Here is a 16890-nt window from a genome sequence, read left to right as displayed (position 1 = left end):
ACACAAAAGAACATACTGTTGATTAAACATGATCACAATCTTAATTTATATAGTGCATGTTGTAACATTATAATATAGTTAAAAATGGGTCTATTCTCCATCACTGCAATACTGGCACATTGTTACTATGAGAAGAAAGCTCAAACAAAAGAAAAGTTTGACAAATACACTTCTGCTTGTATTGCCATTGTAACCACTGTCTACTTGCAAAACAAACAGAGGCCAGTTTGAAAATGTCATTAAAAAGCACTCTATCTGGTCTCTCTGATTATACAAGTGCACACTGACAGTTTGGCACAAAGTGTGGACAGCGCTGTGAGCTCATGTGGCTGCTATGCAACTCCGATTACTGTAAATCTACTGGATAATGGAGACCAGGGAAAAAAGGCCAACCTCACTGCTCAGCAAACCTCCTTTTCTCTCTGTTCCCACATCTGTCTCTAATATTTGTCTTAGTTTTTTTTTTTTTTTTTTTTTTTGACTGTGTCTTACATGAGAAGTTGCATATCTTTGTTGCAGCATTCTGTTTCAAAACTAAAGTAAAATAGCAATCGTCATCATCATTACAGTGACTTCTGAGACAGGACAGGTTCATTCGTAATGCTGATAAAGGACCCCACTTAGCCATGTCATAAGATAGGAACATTCTGGGCGATCAATATTGGTGCACTGGGGTTATTTAGATTGGCCTATGTTTTGCTCATTCTACACGTTTTCTGCTATGCAATGTTACATTCTACATTCATGGCATTACATTGCTAAAATCTGCAATTACGATCCAAGTTAAATCAATGTTTTTTGGGATTTTTCTACATGTGTATGTATGCATGTATGTGCACCTTACTTTCTTATGTATTCGCTAAAAAGGCACAGTAAAGTTAGTTTTAGGTTTGATATTCGCTAAATGAAAATATTTAACCAACATGTCGCTACAGACAATATCTCCCTTTATGTACAGTACAAACAAGCTATTTTGGTTAAAGAATTACTATAATGCATCAAGTTTTTTTTATTTATTATTATTACAAAAGTGGCAGGACATTTGTAGTTATAAGACTGACTTACTACAGTTTAAATTTTGTCAATATCTCCCTTACTGTATGTACAGTACATAATCTTCAAAAACAATTACTGTAATTGACCAAAAGCGTTTTTTCATGTTCCAAAGGATGTAGTATGTTTGTAGTTACAAGGCTGACTTACTACAGGTGAAATTTTGCCAATATCAACCTTACAGTACATACAGTACATAATATTAGAAAACAATTACTGTATTTCACCAAAAATTCGCCTTAAGGGTTTTTTTATGTTCCAAAGGTTGAATAACAAACCTTGTGGCCAGACTGACTTAATACAGGTGACATTTTGCCAAATGCTAAATGTACATACAGTCAGCAGCGGCTCGCCCATAGAGGGCGCTGGGGCGCCGACCTCCCTGTCAGTTTTTATTTTTATTAAATTTTTTATTTAATAGTAATAAGCTTTTAAATCTCTCATTTTGAAAAATAATCTGTGTTAATGACATGCTATTAATGGTTTTACTTTAGAATGTGTTTAGAACTCTCCAGAATGATATTTGCATTCACTTCATGTTGGTGTAGTAGTAGCCAATAGGCTGTCTTCCCTGGGCTCCAGTTCGCTCAGCCCAACAGTGCTGGAATTTAAGCCAATGGATACCCTGTTGCTACGCAAAAAAGTTTATATTTTGCCAATCATCGGCGTCAAATTTTATGGTTTGGGGGCTCTGAAAATATCGCCCGTGATTAGAGCAGTGCACCTGCTGCACCACGGGATATTTACCTCAGAGGAGTACGAGTGCAGTATGGAGGCGCCGATGAAGTCGTGGGAGTTGAGCTAGCCCCAAATTCAGTTAAATCTCTACACCTGTATCCATTTGAAAGAAGAACATTAGCGGAAAAACTAATTGTAAAAGAACTCGGACCAGACAAGCCAGAAGTGAATATAACCCAACAGGCGCGAGAAAAGGAGAAAACCTACAAGAGATCATTTTCCCGAGGTTGGTTCAATCGAAAGCTTTGGCTTACTAGCTGTGGTTACGCCAATGCAATCTTTTGCTTTCCTTGCTTACTGTTTAAATCAAGTGCTTGTGATAGCTCGTGGACACAGACGGGGTAACAGACCTGAAACATATGTCAGAACACATTAAGAAACACGAACGGGCAAGAGTGCATATGGACAACTCTGTGAAGCTAGCCATGTTAGGCCGAATTAGCATAGCCACACAGCTAGATGAGGAACACCTCGTTGCGATAAGAAGGCACAACGAAGAGGTGGACAGGAATCGGCATATTTTGTCAAAGATCATTGATGCCGTGAAATTTTGTGGTGCCTTTGAACTTGCTTTGCATGGTCACGATGAGAGTGACGCATCAGAAAACCCTGGCATCTTCCTGGGTCTAATTGATCTCTTGGCCTCAATCGACCGCGAGTTGGAGGTGCACCTGGAGAATGCCACTGTTTTTAAAGGCACTTTGAAAACCGTGCAGAATGAACTGTTAGACTGCATGTTGTCAGTTCTCAGAGACCGCATTCTGGAAGAGGTGAAACAGTCGGACTATATTGCCATTCAGACAGACGAGACAACCGACATATGCACTCATTGTCAGCTTGTGCTTGTGTTACGGTACATATATGGCCACAACAACATTCAAGAACGCTTTTTTGAGTTTATCGCGCTTCCAAATGCGACCGCTGATATGATTGCCACTGCATTATTGGAAAGACTGAGCACCATCCTTCCTGCGGGACGAGAGGGAAAATTAATTGCCCAGGCCTATGATGGTGCCGCAGTGATGAGGGGTGCTACTGGTGGAGTGCAGCGTAAAGTGCAAGACGTCTACGGGTGTGCATACTACGTTCACTGTTATGCGCATCAGTTGAACCTCATTATGCAGCAGGCAACATCCCACATCCCAAAGATCGGCCAGTTTTTTTCAGATGTAGGGGGGTTTTTCTACATTTTTTTCCAAGTCATTCAAACGAACGGCAGTGCTGGATGAAGTGGTGGCACACAGACTTCCAGGTGCTTCAACAACGCGATGGAACTTCCACAGTCGAGCTGTTAACACCGTTTACGAGCACAAAGACAAACTGGTTAAGTGCTTCCAAACCATTCGAGACAGAGGAGACTTTGATGCCATATCGAAGAGAGAGGCCTGGGGTTGTATGAGAATGTTGGAAGATGAGGTTTTCTGTTTCATCCTGGCGTTATTCCACAAAATCATGCCACATGTAGACATGCTGTTTAACCATCTGCAGAAGAGGAACATAGACTCTGTCTTCATCGCAGGGATCACCCAGAGGTTCACTCACAGCATTCAGGCCATCAGGTAGGCTATGATTTTGCATATTGGCTGAAAACATGCTTATGTAGCCTAAACAATAAATCATAAATCCACATGGCTGAGTACAATACAGCCTATCATAAATATCACAATTTCACCAACATGTTAGACTAGTGAATTTATTTGTGATGAATCTAGATAACATTGACTAGGCCCAACACAACAATAGCACATATTTTAATACAATTTTATTAAAATTATTTTTATATCTCCAGCAAATTGGTTTCTGATACAGTAATTTCAGGGTGGACAGTGACTTGTGAAACTTATTTTGGATCAGGGACTCCGTTCCTTCTCTAGTTGAGGATGAGGAGTATAGGGGACCTGTACAGGAACCACCCCTGAAGAAACGGAGGGCAATGGGAGAAGAAACGCAACAGCATCTGGCAATAGAGGTAAGCAGTAACAGAAATTCTATTTCTGTATTCTATTAGCCTATATGTATTCGTGTTCGTTTGAACATTTTTGTATTCTGAATTGTAATTATTAGACATATCTATCTACTGGAGAATGCAGAAATTATGATTTTTTTTTTTTCACAATTGTGCTTTTATTAATTATTGTGTATATGGTGTGTATGTGTGAGAATGACACAGACAGCCAATAAAGCTTAGAGAAAGAGCGAGTGTGTGTGTGTGTGTGTGTGTGTGTGTGTGTGTGTGTGTGTGTGTGTGTTTGAGTGAGACAGAGAGAGACTGAGTGGATAAGAGAATGACAGCTAGTGTGTGAATTATAATTAATAAAACTTACTTGTTCATAACAAAATTGTAACTGCTGTGAATATGCTGATTTTATTGTATTGTTGAACTGAGAAATGTGAAAACTTAATGTTTTGTGCTTACTTTTCTACAATTATGTATCGTTGCATAGGTATGTGATACCATTATGAGCCATGCCAAGGAGAGGTTTTCTTTCACCAATCATCTCATCAGTGCCACTCTGTTGCAAGGAGACTTGTTTCCACAACACAGCAGAAAGTTCACGGATTCAGCACTAGGAACCACGGTGGATGCCTATCCCATGTTGGACAAAGCCAGACTTAAAACAGAACTGTCCCTGATCTATGAAAATGAGGACTTCCAGGGTTGCAGTGGTGCACTGGCTCTCTTTCAGGTTGTAATGGAAAATAACCTTCAAGACACATTCACCGAAACTGTAAGTCTTCTCAAGATCCTCATCACCACACCAATGACAACAGCAGAATCAGAGAGGTGCTTCTCTACTTTAAAGAGGATACAGACTTTCCTTAGGAACACGATGGCACAAGATCGCCTCAACGCTCTGGCTATGCTCTCTATAGAGAAAAAACTCACATGGGACATTCCAGATTTCAACACAAGGGTCATTGAGAGATTTGCCACTCAGAAAGACAGACGAGCAAAGTTCCTGTACAAATAAGAGTTCTCCATCCCCTTCACTCTCACTCACACATTCACTCCATCTACTTCTCTCATACACAAATCTAACTGTCACAGACACCATGTTAGTCTCCCTCTACTCTTTACTCTCTCTCTTTCTCTCTCACCCTCCCATCTATCTCTCCGACAGATTACAATCAATATTATTGATTAAATAAAAAAAATATAATTTAGTCATTAAATTAATTCCTTAAAAGTTAACCATTTAAAATGAGTAAAATGTATACATTTTTTTAAACACAAATATCTGAATTAAAAATTCTTTATTTTTTATTGCCAACATTGAAGACACCTGATGTTAACGAGCAGAGTTAATTAACTTCTGAGTTAGTTTAACTTTAGTAATTATAGCAGCACTGGCCTTGTACGGCGTAATATTTTTAACTTTCACAATGTAATCCATTTTATGATGTTATAAAGCATGTTGCAGTGCATTCTGGGCACAGAATGCACTGCAACATGCTTTATAATTGTCACCATTGTTGAGATTCACAGGCTGATTCTTGATGTCTGTGTCTCTCTTTTTTGTATAAGAGAAACCTTTTAGAAATTATTTGGATTACATTGTAAATATAGCGTATTATTCATTTTTATGCTGTCATTCTCTTACTCACTCAGTCTCTCACTCACTCACACACATCATATTTCACACACATTTGCAATTAAAATAGTGATCTCAATATGAAATGTAACCGTATGTTTGCTTTTTTTGTTTTGAAGTTCTGAGCTGGATTACTGTGTTTCCATAATAGTCAAAATGTTGAAATCTTCTCTCTTCTCATACTTGGTGTTCTTCAAGGATGTTGCCCCACCCTTTCTTTGAGAGCCTTCTCTCTTTCTCTAGTATCAACACAGACTGTTATCCAATTTGTCTACAGTGAACTTTTAAAGATATGTAGTCTACAGTTGGGGATTGATTAAAGAACTAGATTGTTGTATTCCCTATTATAATTTATTGTTATGCGTTTGCACTTTTTCTATCTGGACACGGAGCATAATAAACTTGCAACTTGTTCATTATCATTACCTGTGAAACTGTTGATTTCTACATGGCAGTTCAATTAATATTGTCTTTTTAGACCATTGGTATTGACTGGTTTGAGCTATAAGCAAGGGACATGGGTGTCCTAAAATGCACCAGAATGCAGGTAATCACAACTATGAAATAAAAAATTTTCCCTTATTAGCTAAGCTTTTAATAGCGAATGGACCGCAACATACAAAGAGAGAGCAAAGAGAGCTTTTTGCATTTTATTCAAAAGCAGTTTTTCTGTGGGACATGGTGGAGAATACAATGTGAAGCCACATGGTGCATGTGAGTAGCCTACCACAGAAAAAAGCATGTCATCAAGAAGCATGTTTTTCAATAAACCAAATGACCCACAGGCTGACAAAGTTTCGGCAGCAGAAGTGACGAGCATTTATCATGCCGTACATCACACACATTCATATTGTTCGACTGCAGTAACAAGTTAGCCCCAGTAACTTTTAGAGATTCTGAAATAGCTAAGAAAAAAGCTGTAGAAACTTTGGGTGATAATTTGGTCAGGTAGTGTCTTAATCTTTTAGTTGGTGGGTTTTAAAAGGAATATAGGTAATATATTACAGAAAGCTTGAAATGTCTATTTTAAACGAAAATATTCCAACCAAAATAAATAGGCTACTCTCTGATTAAGTAATCCATATGAAATGTGCATTTCTCTCTGGAGTTCATGGCGAGTCCGCATCGTCAACTTCATCTTAGCAGCGACACAGAAAACACCAGTTTATTACTAAACAATTTAATGTCTCCTTGCTAATTGCATTAATAATCATTACTTAAACCGGTTCTTTGTAGCAAGTCTTATGTGTGTGGTCATAACCCTTATTATCCTGGATATTTAAGTAATTCAATTAATATAAAGGGGCGACGCATTTACTACTTTTTAAAAATGCTGGTCAGGAAGCGGGTCGGGTAAAAAAAAAAAAAAATTTATTTTTTTGCGGTCCGAGTTGCCGGCAGGTAAATTGAAAACGTCGGTCGGGTGCGGGTTGTTTATATATTGACCTGCGCATCACTGATTCTTAGTGACAAGACTAACTTACAACAGGTGAAAGTTTGCCAATATCACCCTTACTGTACATATAGAACATAATTAATTATCCAATACATTTACTGTAATTGACCAAAAGGGTTTTTTATGTTTCATAGGTTGTGGTATGCTTGTAGTTTCAAGTAACTTACTACAGTTTAACTTTTTCCAATATCTCCCTTACTGTGCATACAGTACATATTCCTAAATATAAAATCTGAAAATCAATTACCGTAAATCACCAAGAGGTTTTTTTTTTTCATGTTTCAAAGGCTGTAGTATATTCCTAGTTACAAGACTGACTTAATACAAGTAAAATTTTGTCAATATCTCCATTACTGTACAAACAGTGCATAATTATTCTTAGAAAAAAATACTGACATTTACCAAGTGTTTTTTTCCAAAGGTTGCTGTACATTCGTAGGGACCAGACTGACTTACTAAAGGTTACATTTTCACAATAACACATTTACTGCTTGTACAGCACACAAATATTTTCAATAAAAAAATTCACCTAATTCACTTTTTTCATGTTCTAAAGCTTGTAGTATGCTCCTTGTTGTTGTTTTTTTAATTCTACAATAGATTATTTATATTTATATTCATATTTATTCATTTATTATTTATTTATTTGTGTGTACTGGTATATATGGTTTATGAGAACACAAATGTGTATAATGTCATGGGTACTACAACATAAACATGGGTTATGAGGAAACTTCCTGTGTGCCAGTAAAACAAAAGGCTTAAAAAAAAAACTAACAAAACGGTGTTTTCTGAAATTCAAAAGTTGCCATTAGTTTTCTGTGAGGGGGTAGGTATAGTGAATGTGACATTCAGCCAAGTATGGTGACCCATACTCAGAATTTGTTCTCTGCATTTATCCCATCCAAAGTGCACACACACACAGCAGTGAACACACACCCAGAGCAGTGGGCAGCCATTTATGTTGCAGCACCTGGGGAGCAGTTGGGGTTCGGTGCCTTGTTCAAGAGCAACTAAGTCGTAGTATTGCCAGCCTCAGACTCGAGCCCACAACCCTAGGGTTAGGAGTCAAACTCTCTAACCACTAGGCCACAACTTCCTAACTTCCTAACTTCCCTTTAGGTGTAGTGTTGGTGTAGGGTGATGGAAAATTGTTTAGCTAGTATAAAAACTATAAGAGTCCCTGCAAACCACAAATTGTTTTCAAAGAATAATTAATTTACTGTGCGTACAGTACGATAGAAATGGGAAATTTCACCTACAGTAAATCAGTCTATTATGTACAACAGCCTTTGGAACAAGATAAAATCCTTTTGGTCAATTACAGTCATGGTTTTTGAAGATTATGTACTGCATGTACAGTTAGGCTGATATTTACAACCTCGCAAATATAGTAAGTCAGTCTTGTAACTACAAACATACAACCTATGGAACATAAAAAAATAAAATAAAAAAATAAAAACATTATGGTGAATTATGGTAATTTTTTAAAGAAAATAATTTGTGCGTACTGTACATACAGTAAGGGAGATATTGTCTGTAGCCGACATGTTGGTTAAATATTTTCTGTTAGTTTGCCCAGAAGGCATTTACTGTGGCGTTGGAAACATAATTTGTATTAATTATTGGGCTTCGTTTTGTAGAGAGAAGTAAATTTGCAGACGGTCCCTAAAGCAAACCTAGGCGAATATCCAGCGAATATAAAACCTAAAACTAACTTAACCACGCTAAGAAAAAAGGGTGACATCTCTGCAAACAAAATCTCAAATGACTAACACTGTTGCAATATTAAGAATATAATATAGATTTAGATGCCAAATACATAACATCTCCTCTATATACCATCTTAGTTCCTTAAATCGCGCAAGATACGAAAAGCGGTGACATTCCAGTAGCAGACAAATGCAAACATTTCTGCAGAATTGCACCGATTATCTATTATTTACTTCACATAAAACGTGCACTAACAGAAAATACAGAACCTGTATAAATATCGCAACCACTTTTGGGTCACGAAACAGAAACACAACTCCACAATAACGCGCACAGAAACCGAAGACGTCTACAGAACGTACATAAAACATTTGATCTGTCAACTCTGAGCGACATCACATCAGCAGAAGAAACAAGCCGTTTGTGCCATTACCGGAGTGCAGTGGGAGGAGAGCCGCAGGTTCTCGCTCAAGCTGATGCTCACTGAAGGAGAGCAGCGCAAAGATCCGCGAGTTAAACTTCAGGCTTCGGTTTTATTGCCGTGCTTTAAGGACATTAGATCTGCGCAACGTTTTTCTCTGTGTTCTGTGTACAGAGCAAATATATTCTTGCCTCAATCAATCGTCGAGCGTCCCGTGCGCTGAGGAAGGTGTCCAATTTCATGTGACTCCCACATGTGGGAAAACACACAAAGTGCTTCCCAGGGTTGCCAGATCGGGTTGACTATTGCCCTCACGATCCGTAATGTGTACTTTCAGAGCAGAAAACCGCTTGTTGCGAGATAGCTTAAAGACACCATTAATTAAAAACGGACATTCTTATTTTTATGCAATATTGCAGTGTTCGTTTTAAATGGCTTAATTAACTATATGACAACAATAATCAATTCCACACAGACAATGTACTGTCACCGTGTTTCGGAATGGTTATGAAAACATCATATCAGAGTTTAAAATCAAACATTTTGAAGAGCACAAAACCTCAAGGAGCATCTTGCAGACATGTGTGCTGTCTAGTGAGCAGTGATGGGAATAACGGCGTTATAAATAACGGCGTTACTAACGGCATTACTTTTTCCAGTAACGAGTAATCTAATTGATTACTCTTCTCATCTTAATAACGCCGTTACCGTTACTGCCAAAAAATGCGGCGCGTTACTATAACTGATGATGAAGCTGTTTTTTTTTTTTCATCAGACCAACTAGATCTCTGAGCGAGAGGCAAATACTTTTTTTTACTGTTCTTCCTTGGTTAGTGGGCAGAGCACGAGACAAGCGCATAAATGCTGACGATTGGCTGAGGTAGAGTAAAATTTCATTGTAAGCCAATCAGAGGTAGAGTTGGGCGGGTTTTCGAAAGCACGCATAGTAGTGATGGGAATTCGGCTCTTTTGACTCAGCTCACTGAAAAGAGCCGGCTCTTTGGCTCACAAACGGCTCTTTAAATGACTTTGACTATAATATTTCAATTTTTATTACATAATTATTTAATTTCTATAGGCTAAATTTGAAAAAAAAAAATAGAGTTGGCTCTTCAGATATGCGAGCCAGCTCCCGAAGTTCAACTAAAAAAGCCGGCTCTTAGAGTCGGCTCATTCGCGAATCGCGAACGACTCATCAAAAGCTCATTCAGGAACGAGTCGATCCATCATCACTAACGCTCATTCGCGAACGACCCATCATCGGACAGGACAGGACACACAACGAACAACACAAGCCAGTCAGTCAACCAGAGACAGGTATGGCGACGAGCCCAAATAATCCAAAAGTAGCCTTCTCTAAATAGAAGTATATACATTACTTTTTCCTTCAAGAAATTAAAGAAACAATAAAAGGAAATATCAAAAGTTCCCAAAAATCTATCGTGTTATTTGCATTGATCCACTATATAAACATAATATCTACATACATGCCATTTGATTGGAGGCTAGTCTCACTTTGTCCCACAGCAACTTTTTTTTTTTAGATGTGTGTACAATGTTTCATGTTTCTGTTAATAATGTATTGTATTAAGTGTCCATTTCATTATAATATTCAGATTTATCATAAATAATTGAACATGCACATGTATTTTAAGTTCCTTTAAAGAGGGGTAGAGGTGGGGTCACGTTTGAGCATTTAAAATTTAATTTTACTTGAAAGTAACGCAATAGTTACTTTCTTAAGTAACTAGTTACTTTAAAAATTTGTAACTGAGTTACTAATTTAGTTACTTTTTGGAAGAAGTAACTAGTAACTGTAACTAATTACTTTTTAAAAGTAACTTGCCCAACACTGCTAGTGAGCATTGCGTAGCGTTATCAGGAACGAACACTGTATCACCATCGTTCCTTTTAGTCTTTTGAGTCAGGTGAGAGAGAGAATTTGTTTGAGATGAGCAAAATCTCTGCAGAACCACCAAGTAGAATCCTCTGACAGCGCTGACTTCTTTATTCTTATTATTGTTGCTGTTAATGACTTACATCAGAACTGTACCATGAGAAATATTCAAATGTAAAACAAAAAACGATAGCCTAAACATTAATAAATGAAACCGTGCCAGAGGACAGTAACAGAAATACAAATAAATAAATAAATAAAAAGGGCCTCACTTTATACAATGGCAATCCTGATCAAATCCATGATCATTTAAGTGCATTATTACATCAATACCACACAACTGCAGATAAATGTTACTTTAATCTTTATAAAAGGCTCCATATAATCAAACATATTTTTATATGTACACAATGAACAAAAAATGAACGAAAAATAGTTTCCTTTTCACCCTTACAGAAATCATTGCTAACAAAAACAAAAAATGGGAGATCGGATACCCTTAATGACTTCAGGCGTGATGGGAAACACCTGGCAGGCGACAACACTTGATGACCATTGGTTTAAACAACTGTGATTATGTGCAGCTATACATTATGTGTGAATATTTCCAAAGGTTTTGAATGTGATTTCTCTGTAGGGATATTTGATCATAATCATTTCAAAAATTATAATTTAATTTCTAAATCTCTTCTTGGGGGAAGTTGTGGGCAAATGGTTAGCCATCTATTGCATGAAAGATTACTTAGACATGGTAAAAAATGTTTTGCATGTTTTCATTTCTTAAAATTAGCTAAATAACAGATATATCTTTTTTTTATTTTTTTTCAAGTTTAAAGGGGGGTCGTTGGTAAATTGTTGCCATATGGATCATATGGATCAACAATATGCAATTGTGGAAAGTACCATAAAATCAAAAAATATTTCAAAAAACTAATTTTATTTAAAACAATACTCAACAAATCCATCTCATACTTAGTGAAATGTTTAAACAAACATTTATACAGTGAAAACGTTATATAATTTCAACAATTATCTGAAATGTCTGGTAATAACAACGACTACGTTTACATGCAGCCAATAACCCGTTCAAAACCGGGATATTAGCAATAACCCGATCGTGCACGGCCATGTAAACACCGGCAAAAACCCGGATATGCTCATATGATATTATACCTGGGGTACCCCTTTTCTAACCCGAATATTTGGTCTTGTAAACGCGTTTCGGCATATCCCAATCAAAATGTGTGTTCTGCACATGTTCTATTCGCAAGGAATCTTGGTCTTTTGAGTCTTTGGATACAGGAAGAAGAATCGGAAATGACGCATATTGCGTATTACGTCCAGACGCTAACCGTGCGTCGCTGTTTACATCGGGATATTTGGCGACTGATTACACATTCCATGTATACAGGAGTAACTCTCTCTGCTCACGCATGTAAACGGGTTATCCCGAATGTTTCAGAAACCCAAATAGTGACCTTAACCCGACCATAACCCGAATTTTAACAGCATGTAAACGTAGTCAACCACGAACCTGGAACCTGGAACCTGTCTCACTGAAATACATTATTCATTAGTTTCATTTCATTTCATTCTCTTCATGCCTTGTGAAAGTCAACAAAGCAGTTCCTCTCTGCAGTGAAGCAGAGGAAAACTGCACACTTGGAGCACTTGCTTCTCACAATGCCCTTGCATCCTCGCATTTTGCATCTGCCCTTCTCAGATGCATGCAAGGGCCAGTGGTCTGTGCGGTTTCTGCAGACAGGATCTAGCTTAAATTACAAAATAATAAAAATTATAATGTTTTTACCTTTAAAATATAAGCTAAATTTGTAAACATAGTCTCAGAGTAGTTTCATGCTATGTAAGTGTCAAGGTTCGCAGGTTTGCTTGCTCATTTTGTGAGCAGCTGTGCTGATGAGCAATCAGATCAGTTGCAGGTGTGTCTCATTTATTAGCCCTATATGTAGGGCTGTGTCAGTCAGGTTCAGTGTCAGATCGTTTGATTTGCTGTCTCTGTTAGAGAGGATCCAGGGTCCCTTGTCTCCAAAAATTTGATTGATGAGGGTCATAAAAGGAATATGTTCTGGACACCTGTTTGTACACACCTTTCCCATAAGGGAAGTTTTTATTAAGGTTTTAAATACACAGTGCATTTCAAGAAAAAAGGTTATAAACACATACGAAATGGAAACAATGTAAAAACGTTGTTAAAGTTGTAACAAATTAAATAAAAGAAAACTAGGTTAGTGGTTATTTATCTAAAACAACCAAACAAGTCAAAAACTATCAGATATGTTTCGTTAAGCAACACCTGAAAAAGATGCGAGAGCTTGTAGCATTATAATTTAAAAAAGATTTTTTGTTACCAGTTAGAAAACTAGGTTACAGCATTTTATAGCATTTATACCTTACCTCAAACTAAAAAAAAGAAGTGAATGTAAAGTAAGGATACAAACCAGAAAAGTTGGTGCTCGTCACGATGTTAGAAAAATTTAAAACAAAAGAAAAAAGATGGTAGTTTTTTACGCGGATTTAAAATAAAATACATCAGACAAGATACTTGTCAAATCTATGCTGTACTTTACCACTAACTACAATTTAAAAAACCGAGACTGTTACTGACAGAGAGTTAAACAAAAGAAAAAAAGATCTCACAGCAAAGTGTTAATGCATCTCCGTTGGTTCGACCTCACAGCACAGGAAACTTAGAATGAGGCCCGGGAAAGCTCCGGAAATAAACCACGCCTACAGCCCTGCCCCTCTCTAGCGTTGGAGGCGTGATAGCAGCGTCAATTTGGCTGTAAAAAGTGTTTAAAAAGAGGGTTTTGTTGAAGCTAATTTATCCGCACCTAGTTGCAAAATACGAAAGGTGTTTTTTTGAATTGGAAAAATTGGAGAACTATTCTGTAACAATGGCCACAACATCATCACCTAAAACTCCTGAGAAGAGTGTTGAGTTATCTATGGAACAGCTAATGCTGGCACCGAGGAAGATAAAACATGGTCCGTGTCTGGCCAATTTCCTCCACGAACCTTATGTTCGTGGAATGTTAAGCGTGAGTTTCATCTATCCGGTAATCATATTTGCAGCTACGATTTTGACAGAAGCAACCGCGAGGTCAGACTGAGCACCGTGGACAGTGATGAAAGGGTCACGTACGACACGAGCGAGGATCCTGATCTGTTTTTCACAGTAAAAGATTGGTGTTTATTTTACAATTATGTCTGGCGTGATTTAAAAATGGAGGTGATGATCCTCTATTGATAGGCGAATGGAACGGTGTCACTCCAGGAATGCGTTACAGAGTGCTCGGGGATCACATTAACAAGTATGCTGATGATTATATATATATATTCTTTGCAGCGACTGCCTTCTGGATTTACCTGAACGCGCATGGCCAATATCTGAAGAGGACCATCTTAAATACTATAACATAAAATTTTTGTTTCAGTGGAAAGACGTGCCTGCGTTAGAGGAGATATTTGGAAAGATAGACAAAATGTTTAAGTGGTGCGAGGCGTTTGACAGATACAACAACACCCTGAATGGTGTGTGGCCAGCCGGAGAGTGGTTCATGTGGCCCCACCTACAATCTATAATCTCTGTGGAAATAGACTTCGAGCGACATCACCACCACCAACATGACTCAAGAAAATACTTCGCCAGCTCCACACTATGTATGCGATGACAACGCATCCGCACCGTGGTCAACGACGGACAAAGATGCCTGGATGAACAAATTCTGTACAGAGCTCGGATACCATAACCTCGCCTTCCTCACAAAGTACAATCCACCACCTCCCCACGCTGGTCCATCTGGCACAGCAAATTCTGAAAACGTCTTGGACACCATCGACGGTTGCATCGGGGTGATTGGACATAAGATCATTAAAGCTGTTGTTGCCATAATTCTGGAACATCTGGTTGACAAGCAGCAGAAGAAAGACTGTTACGGATGTCAGGTCGATCATCCTTCGCAAACACAAAATTCATGTCTCTTTGAGGCACCTGCGTACTATTTTCTGGGATGTTTTGAACAACTCTTGCATAAATTGTGTAAACCTGATCTGAAACTCATTCTGGCACAAACCTTGAAACTGTTTGGTTTAACACCGCATCAGCAAAGAATTCAGGGGGTTGTCAATGGCGTTCTGTGCGAGCTCAGAGATGAGATGTACATAGTGGAAGGTCTGGCAGAACTCCGGACGAAACTTGTGGATGAAACTTACGAGAAGGCCATTTACGACGCTGTTGACAGCTGGAAGAAGAGTACACCTGCTGATTCTGATTAACCGTGGGGAGGACATGGGTAACCTCTGCAGCACAAACTGTCTGGAAAAACTCATCTTTAAATAAAGAATTAAGAGTGAAATAACTTTTTTTATTGTATAAGATTATAGATGATGAGAGTAAATGTTATGTGGACAATAAACGTTTAATGAAATTAAAAAAACAAATGTTAGCTGTAACGGATATGCAGATCATCGATTCATGTGTTTAATTCAGATTTTCCAAATGAAACTCTTTTTGCACCAAGTGCCTGGCCTGGCGCCAGCCTGGCTGGACTTAAATTATTTACGATGCCCATGCGAGCTTCAAAGAAGAAATGAAAACCCCCAAACACATTTCAACATACTCAAAAGGAAACCTTTCGTATAAGTTCCTTACTTTCATTTTATTATTAATATGTATTTTAAATATGTTTATGGATTGCATAAAATGGTTAATCCTTGTTATGTGAAGAGTATAAGTTGCAAGCTCATACTTTAGGAAATGTCTCTCCTCACTTTAACCTTCTCAAAGAGAGCCATGTTTCTGCAACCCCCACTTTTGCAGGTTGTAAAAGTTTACGACCTCACAGGACAGGAGAGAAGCCAAATCACTGGCTTCTTTTGAACAATGCATTCTATGGAATGTATTCATTAACTTTCTGTTTTTATGTTTTATACATGTTTTACGTATTCCCTTTTGGTACATTTAGATGTTTCCCAACATCTGCAGTGTTATCATGTGTTAAGCAAATCTTTAAATATGTGTAATTTGAATGTAACTTCATGTTTTGATCACATATATCTATTATGTTTAGTCTTGTTCTAATCGTCATGCTCTGACAGACCCATTTATCTAGCGCAAAGTAATGAAATATGTATGTAATCTGAATTACAAACTTGCTAGAATAATCCCTGGAATTTGGACAAGCCCTAGATCTCCAGGGGGGGGGGGGATTGTCTTCACAGAGACAAAGGAACTTTTCCCTCCGCCTCAGATCGCGGACTTTCATTGGCTGTTTACGCGAAAAAGGGGTGTGAACTATTTCAAGCTATAAGAATTGACCAAACAAGGTCTTCTTCTGCTCTTCCTCTTCTTCTCGTTCACGCTGCTCTCCTGTGCGACCCTCTGCGCGGCCTCGTGCTGCGCTCATTTCAGCCCCCCCCCCCCTCAGCACAGGGGCTGAGAGAAAAAGCCATTTTAATGGCTCCTTTAGAAGCTTTCGTTTTCGTTCTTTTCTTTTCTTTTCTTTACTAAGTTTATTCAACTATTCGCCTCTCCACGCAAGGAAGACGAATTCTGGAACAATGTTTGTTGAACCTTTCAAATACCGCACGAGGACAGAACAAAGGACCACGTGCTCCACGCTCACGCCAAGAGCCAGCGCAGCGTGCACGCGCGTCACATGGCCTCCGTTTCATGGCACTTGGCTGTTTCAACGGGAACAGCGCGCAAAGCTCACAAGCTCGACGCCGATCTCACGCCACGCTCACATTGGACACTTTTGCAAGTATCACTTTCTCTATGGAGATTTAAATGCTGCTTTAAAGTGTTGTTATGATCTGATTAGCTACAAGCTCTAAATTTAGAAACTAAATTTATCATAAGGATAGGATAATATTTTCATGGCCAGAGAATACTTTTCCTTGAATTATAAGGCGTGATAACTTTATTGAAAATTGATTGGTCTACAGTGGTTTGCTGGACATACCACGGTTTGATTTGCAGTAATTTACAGTAAGAGAT

The 16890-nt window shown here is 38.2% G+C and overlaps 1 protein-coding gene across 2 annotated transcripts in view; it reads right to left on the bottom strand.

Moving 5' to 3' along the window:
• Nucleotides 1–9209, bottom strand: part of scara5 (scavenger receptor class A, member 5 (putative)) — a 178562-nt gene extending 169353 nt beyond the window's left edge. For both annotated transcript variants that reach the window (XM_052586179.1, XM_052586180.1), the window contains exon 1: nt 8987–9209. The gene's annotated coding sequence lies outside the window, so the exon portion shown is untranslated. The remainder of the gene's footprint in view (nt 1–8986) is intronic.
• Between the last annotated feature and the right edge of the window lie 7681 nt (nt 9210–16890).

Source organism: Carassius gibelio, chromosome B20 (assembly GCF_023724105.1).
Source record: "Carassius gibelio isolate Cgi1373 ecotype wild population from Czech Republic chromosome B20, carGib1.2-hapl.c, whole genome shotgun sequence".
Taxonomy (NCBI): domain Eukaryota; kingdom Metazoa; phylum Chordata; class Actinopteri; order Cypriniformes; family Cyprinidae; genus Carassius; species Carassius gibelio.
The sequence above is the reverse complement of the archived record's forward strand: the minus strand, read 5'-3'. Positions and strand labels throughout refer to the sequence as shown.